The sequence below is a fragment of the Sciurus vulgaris genome (genome assembly GCF_902686455.1).
Source record: "Sciurus vulgaris genome assembly, chromosome: 12".
NCBI lineage: Eukaryota > Metazoa > Chordata > Mammalia > Rodentia > Sciuridae > Sciurus > Sciurus vulgaris.
Window position 1 is genome coordinate 49,066,568 of NC_136473.1, and position 13,563 is coordinate 49,080,130.

The 13,563-nt window shown below is 38.9% G+C and overlaps 1 long non-coding RNA gene and 2 pseudogenes across 4 annotated transcripts in view; 1 reads left to right on the forward strand and 2 right to left on the reverse strand.

The window, feature by feature from the left end:
• The window catches only part of LOC306641230, a 41,408-nt gene that overhangs the window by 6,965 nt on the left and 20,880 nt on the right, over positions 1-13,563 (reverse strand). The gene's annotated exons all lie outside the window — the stretch shown is intronic.
• On the forward strand, positions 2,148-3,867 carry LOC306641384 (protein O-glucosyltransferase 3-like; annotated as a pseudogene). The gene has a single exon. The product of its transcript is annotated as a protein O-glucosyltransferase 3-like (transcript).
• On the reverse strand, positions 10,013-12,430 carry LOC306641773 (cyclic GMP-AMP synthase-like; annotated as a pseudogene). Its single transcript has one exon. The product of its transcript is annotated as a cyclic GMP-AMP synthase-like (transcript).

Sequence of the window (13,563 nt, forward strand, 5' to 3'; positions counted from 1 at the left end):
ACCCATTTATAATAGTTATAAATATGTACTTGGGAATAAATTTTAAAATGGAAGTAAAAGATATATATACTGAAAATTATAAAACATTGATCAAAGAAATTGAAGAAGACACAAAAAAACTAGGAAAGTATCACAGGTTCATGGGTTGAAAGATCAATATTTTTTAAACATCCCTACTACCTAAAATGATCTACACATTTAACACAAAACCTTTCAAAAATACAATGTAATTTTTCATAAAAATGGAGAAAATTCTAAAATTCATGTGAAACCACAATAAAATCACAAATAAAGAAAGCAATCTTGATCAAAAAGAATAAAGCTGAAGGCATCACACTGCAAGACTTCAAAATATACCACAGGTCATAATAACAAAATGCATGGCGTTAGCAGAAAACAGCTGGAGTAGGGGAATGACCCAGAACCAAATGCATGCATGTCAAGTCAACTGGTTTTTGACAGAAAGGTACCAAGAACTGACAAACAAAAAAACACAATCTCTTCAATAAATGGTGTTAGAAAAACTGGAAATCCACATGCAGAAGAATGAAATTAGTCTCTTAATCTCACCTAAGAATCAACTCAAAATGAATTTAAAAACATAGATGGAGGTCATAAATTAAAACCACTAGAAGAAAACATTGTTGGAAAAACTCCATGACATTAATCTCAGCATTGACTGGGAATACAACCACACAACAAAGAAAACAAAAGCAAAAATAAACAAATGGGATTACATCAAACTAAAAACATTCTGCACATCAAAGTAAACAATAGTCTAAAGAGACAATATACAGAATGGGAGAAAATATTTGTATGTATCTGGCAAGGGGTTAATATCCAAAATATATAAGGTACCAAAAAATCAATAGCAAGAAATCAAACCAAGTTACAAATGTGCAAAAGCACTTAATAGATGTTTCTCAAAGAAAACATACAAATGGTCAACAGGCATATAAAAAAATGTTAAGCATCACTAATCATCAGAGAAATGCAAATTAAAAACCTGAAATATCCCCTCAGGCCTGTTTGGATGACTATCAAAAAGAGGAGATACCAAGTGTTAGGAAGAATGTGGAAAGAGTGAACTTTTGTACCATGTTGGTGGGAATGTAAACTAGTATAATCATTATGCAAAACATATGGTGTTTCCACAAAAATAGTCCTTCCACATGATCCAAACTTCTCACTACTGGGTACATTTCCAAAATAAATGAAGGCAGAATGCTGAGGAGATATCTGCACTCCCATGTTTATTGCAGCATTATCCAAAATAGGAAAAACATGGAAGTAACCTATGTGTCCCTGATCAGATGAACCCATAAAGTGTATATATACATTAAATGCAATACTACTTACCCATATAAAAGAAGGAAATCATATAATTTCCAAAAACATATAGGAATTTTCAGGACATTATACTACATGATATAAACCAGGCACAGAAAGACAAATATCACATGATCTCAAGTCATTCGTGGAAACTGAAATAGTGGGACTTGGTTATAGATCACTGGTAGAGCACATACTTAGCAAGTGCAAAGACTTGGCTTCAATACCTAGGAAATAAATAAGTAAACCAGTAAAATGAAAAGGCTTATCTCACGGAAGTAGAGAATAGAATGGTAGGTAGATGCCACAACTGGGTTGGTTGGAGAGGGTTGGTTAGGAAGATGTTGGTCAAACAATACAAAATTTCATTAGATAAGAGGAATAAATTCAAGAGAGCGATTGTAAAACATGATGATTATAGTTAATAATGTGTTGTATTCTTGCAAAAAGCTAAGAGAGTTGATATTAAATGTTCTCACCACAAAAATGATAATTATGTGAGGCAATACATGTTCATTGTCTAGATTTAGTCTAGACAACTTGTATTGCAGTGTATATTTATGTGAAAACCTCATTTACACAGTAAATGACTTTATGTGTCAATTTTAAAATGTTTTAAATAAAAATGAATAATAACAAAAGAGTTATTAATATAAGAAATATCTTCCTATTCTTGGCTTATTGGAAATTTTAAACTAGAAAAGGATTAAAATTTTAGCACTTGGCTGGGGGCGGGGCGGGGGGGTCAGGCGGCCACATAGAGGTCCAACCCAGGAGCGCGGGACCCTCCCTGCAGCCTCAGAGCTGGACCTCAGATGCCCGCGGCCCATGCGCTGCCTCGCGCGGTCCCGCTGCTGCCGCTGCAGCTCGCCCTGCTCCTGGCCGCAGGAGCCCCGAGGCCCCAGTCAGAGCGCCGCGGAGCCTGGCCGTGGGGGCCCGGGCTGCAGGCGGCCTTCGTTCTGCCCGACCGACCGCTATTTCTTCCTGCAGGCGGTCAACTCCGGAGGCCAGAACCTCACACGCTAGCCCCCGGGTGGAACACTAGTCAAAGTAGTAGTCACATCTCTTTCACCTAAAGAATTAGTTCGAATCCCTAAACCTTTGGACAGGAATGCTGGAACATTTTTGGTGAGATATGGAATGTATGAAATGGTCAATGAAGTGTCCAAGATAGAGATCCTCTATGATAATGAACATGTGGCTCAGTCTCTCTATATCTTAAAAGGACCAGTGTACCATGAATACTGTGAGTGTCCCGAACAGGATCCTCAGACCTAGCAGAGAACTCTTTCTTGTCCAACCAAGGAACCACAGATTGAAGAGGATTTTGCTTCCTTCCCCAGCATCAATCTCCCGCAGATGCTAAATGAAGTTCCCAAAAGATTTGGGGATGAGAGGGGTGCTATGGTACATTACACGATTCTCAATAACCACATTTACCGGAGATCTTTAGGAAAACACACAGACTTCAAAATGTTCTCTGATTAAATTTTGCTGTCACTGGCAAGAAAGGTCCTTCTCCCAGATTTAGAATTTTATATTAATCTTGGAGATTGGCCCCTGGAGCACCGAAAAGCCCATGACATCCCTGGCCCTATACCTATCATTTCCCGGTGTGACTCTCTGGATTCAAGAGCTGTTATCCTTCCAACCTGTGACATCACCCACTCCACGCTTGAAGCAATGAGGGTGTCACCAATGATCTGCTCTCCATTCAGGGAAATACAGGGCCTTCCTGGATCAGTAAAACAGAGAAAGCTTTATCAGAGGTAGAGATAGTTGTGAGGAGAGGCTGCAGTTGGTACAGCTATTCAAAGAAAACCCACAACTGCTAGATGCAGGAATTGCAGGATATTTCTTTTTCCAGGAGAAGGAAAAGGAGCTTGGAAAAGCCAAGCTGATGGGTTTCTTTGATTTCTTTAAGTACAAGTATCAGGTGAACGTCGATGGGACCGTGGCTGTGTATAGGTATCCGTATCTCATGTTGGGAGACAGTCTGGTTCTGAAGCAGGACTTGCCCTATTATGAACATTTCTATGTGGCACTTGGGCCATGGAAACATTCTGTTCCAATCAAAAGAAATCTTAGTGATTTACTAGAGAAAGTTAAATGGGCCAAGGAAAATGATGAAGAAGCCAAGAAGATTACAAAAGAAGGGCCATTGACTGCTGGGGACCTGCTACAGCCACACAGGCTTTACTGCTTCTATTACAGAGTTCTATAGAAATATTCAGAGCACCAGTTCAGCAAGTCTGAGATCCGTGATGGAATGGAACTTGTTCCTCAAATGGATGATAACACATCCATCTGCCAGTGCCACAGGAACAGGTCTTCAAGGGAAGAGCTTTAAGGTGGCCCAGATTCCCACTCCTGTGTATGCCAGCTACATCTTTAAGGGAAGACTTAAGATAGATGCTAAACTGTGAAGAAAAATACAGAAGATATTTCTCTTGGTGGCTTTATAGAATGTGGAGGGATATAGCAATATTTAAGCAAGTAATACCAAATATCTCTGGATGTTAATTTCTTTTAGGTTAAAACTGCTGTTATTGGCACCATAGTTTTCTCATAAAAGAATATATGCAGATCATAGATTAAGAAGCTTGCCAAAATACAAATCACTCTCTGTGAATCTGTTGACACCATGCCCACTGACTTATTTCTATACCTTGTTTACTTTCTGTCTTTTGCTTCTGTTTGTGAAGAGAAAATATTTGTACAGGGAAAAAAAAAGTTTAGTATTTTAAAAATATTTTTAAATGAGTAGAAAATTTTTCTAATATTTCATCATCTTTCTATTCTAGAAAATCTTATTACTTAATATTTTTGCTTTGATTCTTAAATAATTTCTATTCTGCAATAGTTTGCATCTATATCTCTTATACTGTTATTTTCCCCAGTTTTTAATCTGCCTGCATAATACAAGATTTCATATTTCTTATTTTCAGAATTGCTGACCCTGAGCTCTGTTGTCACAACTGATAATGGGATTCAAACAAAATTGTCCTAGCGAGAGTAATAATTCACACTGGCATTCAAACTTTCCACTTAAAGTGGGGATGATGGTGAGGTTGAGGATCTTTCTGACATCTCACTGAACTGAAAAGCCATATCATTCCTTCCAGCAGGTGACTTTCATGTTGGTCCTCTAGTTGCCAATACCCCATTAGTTACATGTGTAGGAGAAAATCTCCTAAAATGCTAATATTTCAAATTTTTTCTCCAGTGTTTTGGTCAGCTTTTTCACTGCTGAGACTAAAAGACCCAACAAGAACAATTAGAGAAGAAACAGTTTATTTGGGGACTCCAGGTTTCAGAGGTCTAAGTGAGCTGGCTCCATCCTTGGGGCTCAAGATGAAACTGAACATCATTTCTGAAGAGTGTGGAAGAGAGAAGCACTCACACGATGATCAGAAATCAGAGAGAAAGAGACTTCACTTGGCGGATACAAAATATACCTCGAAGTTATGCCCCAGTTACCCACCTCCTCCAGCCACAACCGACTGGCCTTTACTGAAGGCATTCAGCTACCTCTCAGTTAATTCCTAATAGGGAACTAACACAATAATTGTGTTAAGGCGCTCGTAACCCAATCATTTCACCTCTGAGCCTTCTTGCATTGTCTTGCACATGAGGTTTTAAGGACACCTTATATCCAAACCATAACATCCAGTTTCTAAGACTAATTCTCTCCATTCTTAGGTTTTCAGGCCTGTGTCATAAAGAATAGAGTGGAAGATTAAAAAGTGTGAGGCAAATGTAATGTCTTCAATTCTTCAGCAGAAGTGGGACTAACATATCATTTGTCTTTGGATAATTAGCATTTCATCATCAAGAATGCTCTTCTATTCTTCACCTACTTCCTTTTCCAAATAAAAATTGACCTCATTGACTTAGGTCATGCCAGTCTATCCCGAAAGCTTCCTGACCATTATATAAAGAAGGATATGGCTGAATGAGTGCTGCTCACCAAATGATGATGGATGCAGTTGCCAATCCCTAAGAAAACTCTTGGTATCCTAAAACATCCCAATACACCAGTTTTTCCAATTACACCTGGGTGTCCTCTGCTAGGCAAATAGGATGGGAATTGTGAGGAGTAGAAAGATCCAGGTAGGCAAAGTTGTCTTCCTTTACATGTTTTCCTCAGTATCTTTCAATTCCAAGACCTTTGGGCCTGGGTCTTCCTGCCACAGGCAGCACTATGGCGTGCTCTGATCTCTACTGCTATGAAAAGGCATAAGGCATCATCTACACAAGTCAGAAAAGAGTTCACCGAGGTCCTCTGATGCCCTCGTAGGGAAATAGAAGCTGTGTCCACTATGAAGCTCTTTGTGTATCATATTATTGAAATTGGGACTGAGATTTACACTTAACCAAATCACCAGCCACTAGAAAAATGTACTGTTCAATGCCAACAGACAAATATGACCTAAAAGGGCTTCTGATCATTCAAAAGAGCAAGGAAGAATGCACCTTCTTGTGAGAACAGGACCCTTTGTGTTCTCTGGGAACTCTTAGAATCATCTACCTATTTTCATGCCTTCAGGTATTTCTTTGATTATTCAGTATTCATGGAGTTGCTACTAGTTTTGTAAAGTTTCAGGAGTTTGAAAGAATCTGAGATTTGAAGTCACTTGCAATGTAGATTTAATTTACTTGACAGTTGTCTCATCACTAAACTAAATCTTGCCCAACTTTTATGGGATTATCAGTAATTAATGTGAGATTCCTTACACAATGACTTGCATGTGGTAGGTACTCAAGTCAAAAGACAACTGCTCCTCTTTCTTCTGTCATTAATACCAGTTTTAATTTTCCACCATGACTGATAAAATGGAGCAAAATGATGCTACTTACGATCTCACACTTTTTTCAAGTGAAAATGAAAAAGCCATTTGACCTGTAGAAGCAACTCCAAATGTAGCAGCAAAGATATGCTTGGTGCATTTCAGTTTACAAATAGGTTCTGAAGTCAGCACTCAACAAAGTGACAAAGCCCAACAGCACTCTTGGATGACTCAGTTGGAAGAATCCACGCACGTGTCTTACTTGTGTAATCACTTGGTGTGAGGTCTGCAGATTGAAGCTCTCTCTTCTGAACCTTACCTGTTGAACATTCCCCAGCACAAAGAGGTGTGGTTTAATTCCAGCATGAGAAATGGGGAAATGGCCTCAGTATAAAGTTTCTGAAATGAATGTGTTAGGATTAGTTTGTATTATCTTATAGGAAAATGGAGTGAACAGGATCTAGGCATTGTCCAGAAGGCTAAAGGTTGATTCTCTGTTAGAACTTATCCTAGGTAAAGATCAGTCTGATTTATACCCTGCCTCATATTTGTCTATCTTATCAATGGGTGATCCAGCTACCCCAGGGTTCATGGAATGCAGATGGTGTACATAGATGAAAGGGGAAAATGAGGATATAGTAAACCAGATTCCTTTATAATCAATTGTTTAAGAAACATCTGTGAACTATTATATGTGGTAGTATTGTGGAAAATATATGACTTATAGTATTTTACTAGAATGTACATAATTTCATGTTTTAAGTCAGCAAAAATATAAGTACTTGAAAATAATTCTAATGGTTTTAAATCATAGACCTAATGTAATTTGTTTCTATTTATATATGTGTATTTTAAATCATTTTAAACTTTACTGTATTATATTTTATTTTTTATACTTTGAAAATATTCAGCACTATCTCATAGTGTTTAAAATATAATTTATTCTTTAGATTCCTATAACTTTAACATTTGCAAAGTAATTTACCCCTGGTAGCTATTTATTTACAACTGCTACTCTTATGAAATTTGTAGAACAGATAGTTATTTTCCTGTTCAGAGAGGAAGAAATAGATTCTCAGAGATCAATGAATCAGTTGCTCAATGTCACCAGGTATCTTGTGACAGAGAAAGGGTCTCAATACCATTGTTAAGGACTCACCATTCAGGAGTCTTTTCACTCCACCCTATGCCTTCTCAAGCATCCAGATAATCTAAAATATGGGAAATGCACTCATTTAATGTGCACCCAGGGCCAGGTAGCCTCTCCTGCATCGAGTTTTCTATTCTAAAAGAAAAGTCTCCAGGAGACCCATTCACAATTCTCTTCATCAAACACGAAAACACTATTCCTATGTTTGACAATATTCTCTGCCTTCTGTAAATGAACCATGGACATAGTTCCAGGACTGACATGACTCACAAAGACAGAGTCCTGGCTGACTACACAGCACCCACTGGAATAGGTCCTGATGCTGCACACATGAACCAACTGCTCACCCTGTCCTGTTAGTATAGTGGTCACTAGGGGGCCCAGTAAACCCCTGAGCAAAGGAGCACCAAAAGGGAGGGCACATGTGCCCTGCAGTTGCACTGTGGTTAAGCAACTACCTGCTGAAGCATTTATTTAAACTGTGTCTTTTGGAAGACTGAGTCCATTCACGCAGACATGATTCCAGGTGTCCTCTCCTGCCCTTCAGAGTGCACAGAGACCACAGCTTACCTTGTCATCCTAAAGTCAAACTGCCCCTAATGCAGATCTGTTCTCTTGCATTCTGAATACCTCCCATGAAGCACCCTAACCAGGAGGACACATTCCAACACCTTGGTGCCTCTGGTTACACTCCTGGGGGAAGGGTTTGGGCTTCACATGCCACATATGATTCATATCACAGTAGTATGTTTCCATTATCTAAAACTAAACAGATTAATATACACTTATGAAACCCATTTATTTCCTGAAAATTTGGCTCAAGAGGCTTTTAATAATCCCTGTGGATAGAGGTTTAAATAACCCATGCTAGCATCTGTATGTCCACAAGCCAAGGAATAAGACAGAGAAGAAAGAAAAGCCCACAAATGGACAGAGCCTTTTCTATTTTGGTTTGGGGGCTCTCTTAGAACAGTTGTGCATTGTCACATTCTTTAACTAAACAAATAGCTCTCAAAGCTCATGGAGAACAAGAATTGCTATACTGCAAAGCAAACAGAAAGTGGTTAAAAATGGTGGTGAAGCTCAATGTCAGAACTTCCTAATTTCCACTCACTTAGGAGATGAAAAGAGGTAACGAGGCTCCTTCTACAAAGAACAGGTTTTGTAGGAAATTTACATTGAGGTAGTGTGGGAGTAGGGGATGAGAAAGAAAATGAGAAAATACCAGCAGGGGATTATTTAAACCTCTGAAATTTAAAAATTTTTTCAACAGGTTAAATCTTTCAAGAGATCTTTTATTAATTTATTTATTTGACAAGTTAAAGAGACAAGGAGCTACATATTAGTATGAATGTCTTATTTATTGGAAGAAAGTATCACTCTAATATCTGTGTTATAATAGCCTCTTAACTTAAATGGGGGATGTGGATTGAAAAAGTACTTTTTTTTTCTTCATTTGTGGGATAAAATAAAAAGTGAAATCCCTTTGTTATATACTATATAAATCACCTTTAAAAAATAATATTTCATTTTAAATTTGGACTGTTTCTAAAAGTTAATTGTGAACTTTCAATAGAAGAGGATTATGAAAGACATGGATGTTAAATTTTAAACAAAACTACACATTTGTATTCTACTGACTATAAGAAGCTTCATTACAATTTCTAAATCCTATTTCCAATCTCTCCTTGATGGCTGACAAAGACAGAATTGGGGAGTTAGGATGTGTAACCTTGTGGAGGCCTACTAAAATGGAACTATGTGCTCCTTTGTCTCAACAGACAGGAGGGAGGTTGCCTAGACACTAATTTGGTACACCCATCACTCTGGACAAAAGTAGGTCACATTTACCATGGCTTCGGTTTTTTCATGAATGAAGAGATTGGCATTGTTCATCATTGTTCATCTTAAATTTCTCTTCCACACCACTCTTCTTGGATTTTATGACTAAACTCACATCCTGAGTATTAGAAATCCAGATCTTACACGGTTGGTCTCTATTTGCATCTCTGAGAATTTGGTCTGATTTCCTTGTTCGTATAATCAAAAAGCAGAGGTCAGGTCAAAAAAATACTCCCCACAAGTCAGTCACAGTAGTGCATGCCTGTAATCCCAGCACCTTGGGAGGCTAAGGTAGGAGTTCAAAGCCAAACTCAGCAACTTAGAGAGGCCCTAAGCATATTAGTGAGACCCTGTCTCTAATTAAATATTTAAAAGGGGGACTGTGGATGGGTTCAGTGGTTAAGCACCCCTGGGCTCAAACCCCCTACTCCTGTACCAAAAAAAAAAAAAAAAAAAAAAAAAAGGAAAGAAAGAAAAGAAAGAAAAAGAGTACCACACAACCCTCGCCCCACATACACATTTTCTTCCTCTGAGGAATTTTTATTATCCAGATGAAAGTGAGCAAAACAAAAAGAGAACTATTTGGTAATTTTCATAAAAATTCAGTAGAAAATATTACATATTATATTAGTCAAGATCTTTTTATTTGCACAATGTACCAGCAAATAAAATTAACGAACACCAGTGCCTCTAGAATGAGTGCTACTTGAATACAGAGGAGAGTCACATTTTAACCCACGCCCCTTTCTCTGAGTTTGGTACAATATGTATTACCCTTCCAGAAACACACAGAAAAGTATTACTGAAAATAAAAATAAATAAAAGAAAATAAGTTGTGTTATTTTTAGTCACATGTAGTAAAATATCCTAGATTGTCCTATAAGATTATTTTCTGAAACAAGTAGAGATAATATAAAACTTATTTTTTCATTTCCTTCTTTCTTATCCTAGCATATAGGACCAGACCAGACATTGCTTCAAAATACAGTATGTGTGTTTGTACACACACACACACACACAACACATTTTTGTGTGTGGTGATGGGGATAGAACTCAGGGCCTCCTGCACACTAAACAAGAACCATATCCCCAAAGCCCCAAATATATTTTTAAGGTGAACAAAACCTACTACTTTTATGGAAGCAATACTAATTTCTACTACTGTCTCTCACAACCTTCCACATACCTGTGATAGGTGTGAACTGATATTCAATAAGTGCTTGATGGAATTTAATTGGAGAGGATATATATTTCATCCTTTTTCTACTTTCCAATCTCGTAAAGTTTTTGTTTCTTAATTTAATTTAATTATTATATTTTTCATTTGAGACAAGAGTCTCCCAAGTTGTCCAGGCTGGCCCTGAACTCCTGGCCTCTTCCTGCCTCAGTTTCCCAAGTAGTTGGAATTATAGGTATGTGTCACAATGCCTGGTCTGGTAAAGTTGTTAGACTTTAAATACTCATTTTACTTTTCATTTCTTAACTAATGTCTTTTCTAGGATTGGCAATCCTTCACATTTTATCTACAATCCTTTATATTAGGGCTGTTTATGACAAACTGAGAACTGAATAATTACATTCATTCTAGTCAATCATTACTGTGACAATCCCAATTACTACTGTCACTTTAATTCTTGATTTTTTAAAAATAAAATTTCAAATTTATTAAAAATTGGAAATCCATTGTTTCTTTCATATTCGATTTGCTCTGACAGAAATTCTTTACTTATTTCGCAATGTTATTTTCGAGAGAATAGATTGACTATAGGAACAAAATAATGCTCAAGTTGTTCTGTCCTGAGGCACTTAGGAAAGAATGCCACACAGTTATCAAAGCAGAGTACTAGATCTTTGGGGTGCCACTGACTATCCAGTGGGTCCTGGGTACATACATGCAGGAAGGCAGTTTTCACATGATAAGAACAGAATTTATCCAATTCTTTCAGTTTTCAAACTTTTTTTCCAGCTGTTCCAAAAGGTATTTCATTAGTTTTAAACAATCAACATTTTACCCCATCATTTTCACAACATTTTAGATTGCCCACGGTTGTTCAAAATATTCTTTTCAATGTGAGAGAAAGAGAGCTGCCATGTCTGTTCTTGAAAACCATTTCCGTTTTTTGCATGCTTGGGTACAAGGTAAAAAATGGTCGTTGTCTTAGTGTCTCCCTACCTTTTCTCCAAGCCAGTTATTGATGGGTAGACCTTGCTGAGTGCTAGCAGGCCAGCTACTATTTGATTCCAAAGCCAGAATTATATCCACAGATATTTTTTCAGGTTTTCTAATAAGAAGTGTTACAGTAGGGCTCCCTCGTTTTTTCTTCTCCATAATGACATCTATACCTTCAATGTTTTTAATGTCTCCTTTAATGAATTTCCTAAATTCTAACAACATCTTCGAAGCTTTTAATATTTCCTCTTCTACAAACTGCTTCAGAGGATTTCCTTTGGGATTTCTCTTGAACTTCACAACGTAATGAGCACCACTATTACAATATTCTTCTAGCTGAATTCTGGGGACTTCCAGTTTAAACATGGCATCAAATTCATTAGGTGCAGAAATCTTCTCGAGCTCATAGTAGCTCCCGGTGTGCAGCAGCTCCATACCTTTGGACTTGGAATCAAAGTCCAGCAATTTCCGAAGCTTCTTCACCACCTCCGCGGCTGCTGAGATTTCCTGGCGCCTGAGCCTCAACGTGTCCAGCTCAGCCCGGGGCTTCCAGCCGCCAGGCGCCCCCTCCGGCACGCCCAGACTCGGGGCCCGGGCGGGCGTGAGGAGCAAGGCACTTCCGCGGGTTCAGGCGCAGGAGGCTTCGGTGCCTCGGCGGGAGCCGTCTTCGCCTGAGCTCGGCCGGTGCTACTAACGCCCGAGGGCGGCGCACCCTCGGCGCGCAGAGCTGCCTTTTTGGAGGGGCTCCGAGTGCACGTTCCTGCAGCTCCCCTGGGGGTCCCGGGCGCTCTTGGTCTGCAAAGATCGTGACTCCCGGACAGGGCCGCACTTTCCCACGTTGAGCTGGGCGGCCCGGGGAGCAGCGGGAGACTCGCGGGGCTCGGTCAGGGCGACCCTCGTACTCGGCTCCGAAACCTTGCGGGTGGCAGCTCCGGCTTTCGAAGCAGTCCGAGTCGCCTTTCCGCGTTGGGGTTCCATGACTGGTGCTCCCCGTTGCTCAAAAGAAGAGTCTACTTCGCGAAGAGGCCACGGGAGGAGGAACTAGCAATGTCTTGATGGAAATGAAACTTAAAAATGTGGCGCGAACGCAGCGTCTGCGGCCTGAAGGTCGTTTTATAAGGCTAGACAGGTAATTTTTGTTTAAAATGCTGGCAAAAATGTATAGAAAGGTAAAATGCTAAAAAAAAAAAGAAAGAAAAGAAAAGAAAAGTAAAATGCTATATACCGTTAGTAAGAACGTAGTATGGAGGTTCCTTAGAATGCTAAAACTATAATACAGATGTCCCACTTCTGAGTATTTATGCAAAGGAAGTGAATCAGCATACCGAAGAGATATATGCACTTGTTTATCGCAGCATTATTCATGATAGCTAAGATATGGAATCAGCCTAGGTGCTCATCAACAAATGAAGAGATAAAGAAAATGTGGTAGACATGCACAATGGAGTATTATTTAGCCATTAAGGAGAAAAAAATCCTGTGATTTGCAGCAAATGAATGGACCTAGAGAACATTATGTTAAGCAAAATAACACAGACACAGAAGCTAAAAAATAAAAAAATAAGTGAAAAGTTAAAAAATTGCCTTAATGCAGAATAATGATTACTAGAGATTGGGTGTAAGGTAGGAGAGAAGATGGAGATAAAGGGAGGTTGGATTTGATCAGTGCACACTATATAAATGTGTAGAAATATCACAGCAGAATCTAGTAGTATGTACAATCAATACAAATTAATCAAAAGAGAAAAAAACAATTATTTAAAAAAAGAAAATTTTTGTGTTTAGGAAAAAATGTTCTTACTGTAGACAAATGTACATGCATTCATCTTTCAGGAAGTTGAACCTGTTGTGCCCAGCGGCTCGAGACCCCACAAAGACCACCAGAGACCACGATCAATGCAAGCAACAAAGAGTCATTTATTAGCAAGCTCGAGCCTGGTCCTCCGCGCACTTGGTAACCAGTGACGCTAAGAGGCCCTGAGCCTTTGTTCAGCAGGCTTTTATAATGAAAGGCAAACAGTTTTACAGTGTTCTTTTTAATTGGTTAACATTTGAACAGCTAAACATTAGTCCTCCTCTGGTTGGGTCCTGCCAATCTATTTGATTCTCATTGGGTCCCACCAGAACTGAACGGCCCTAGAGGAAGAAGGGAGGAGGGAAGGGGTGAATTGTGCAGGAGATGAGTTGCCGTTAGGCCCCCCTGTCCTTGATAGATAAGGTTTCTAGGCAGCTGCACATTTCTCAGGCAAATATTTCTTAACAACCTCGATAAGCATGGG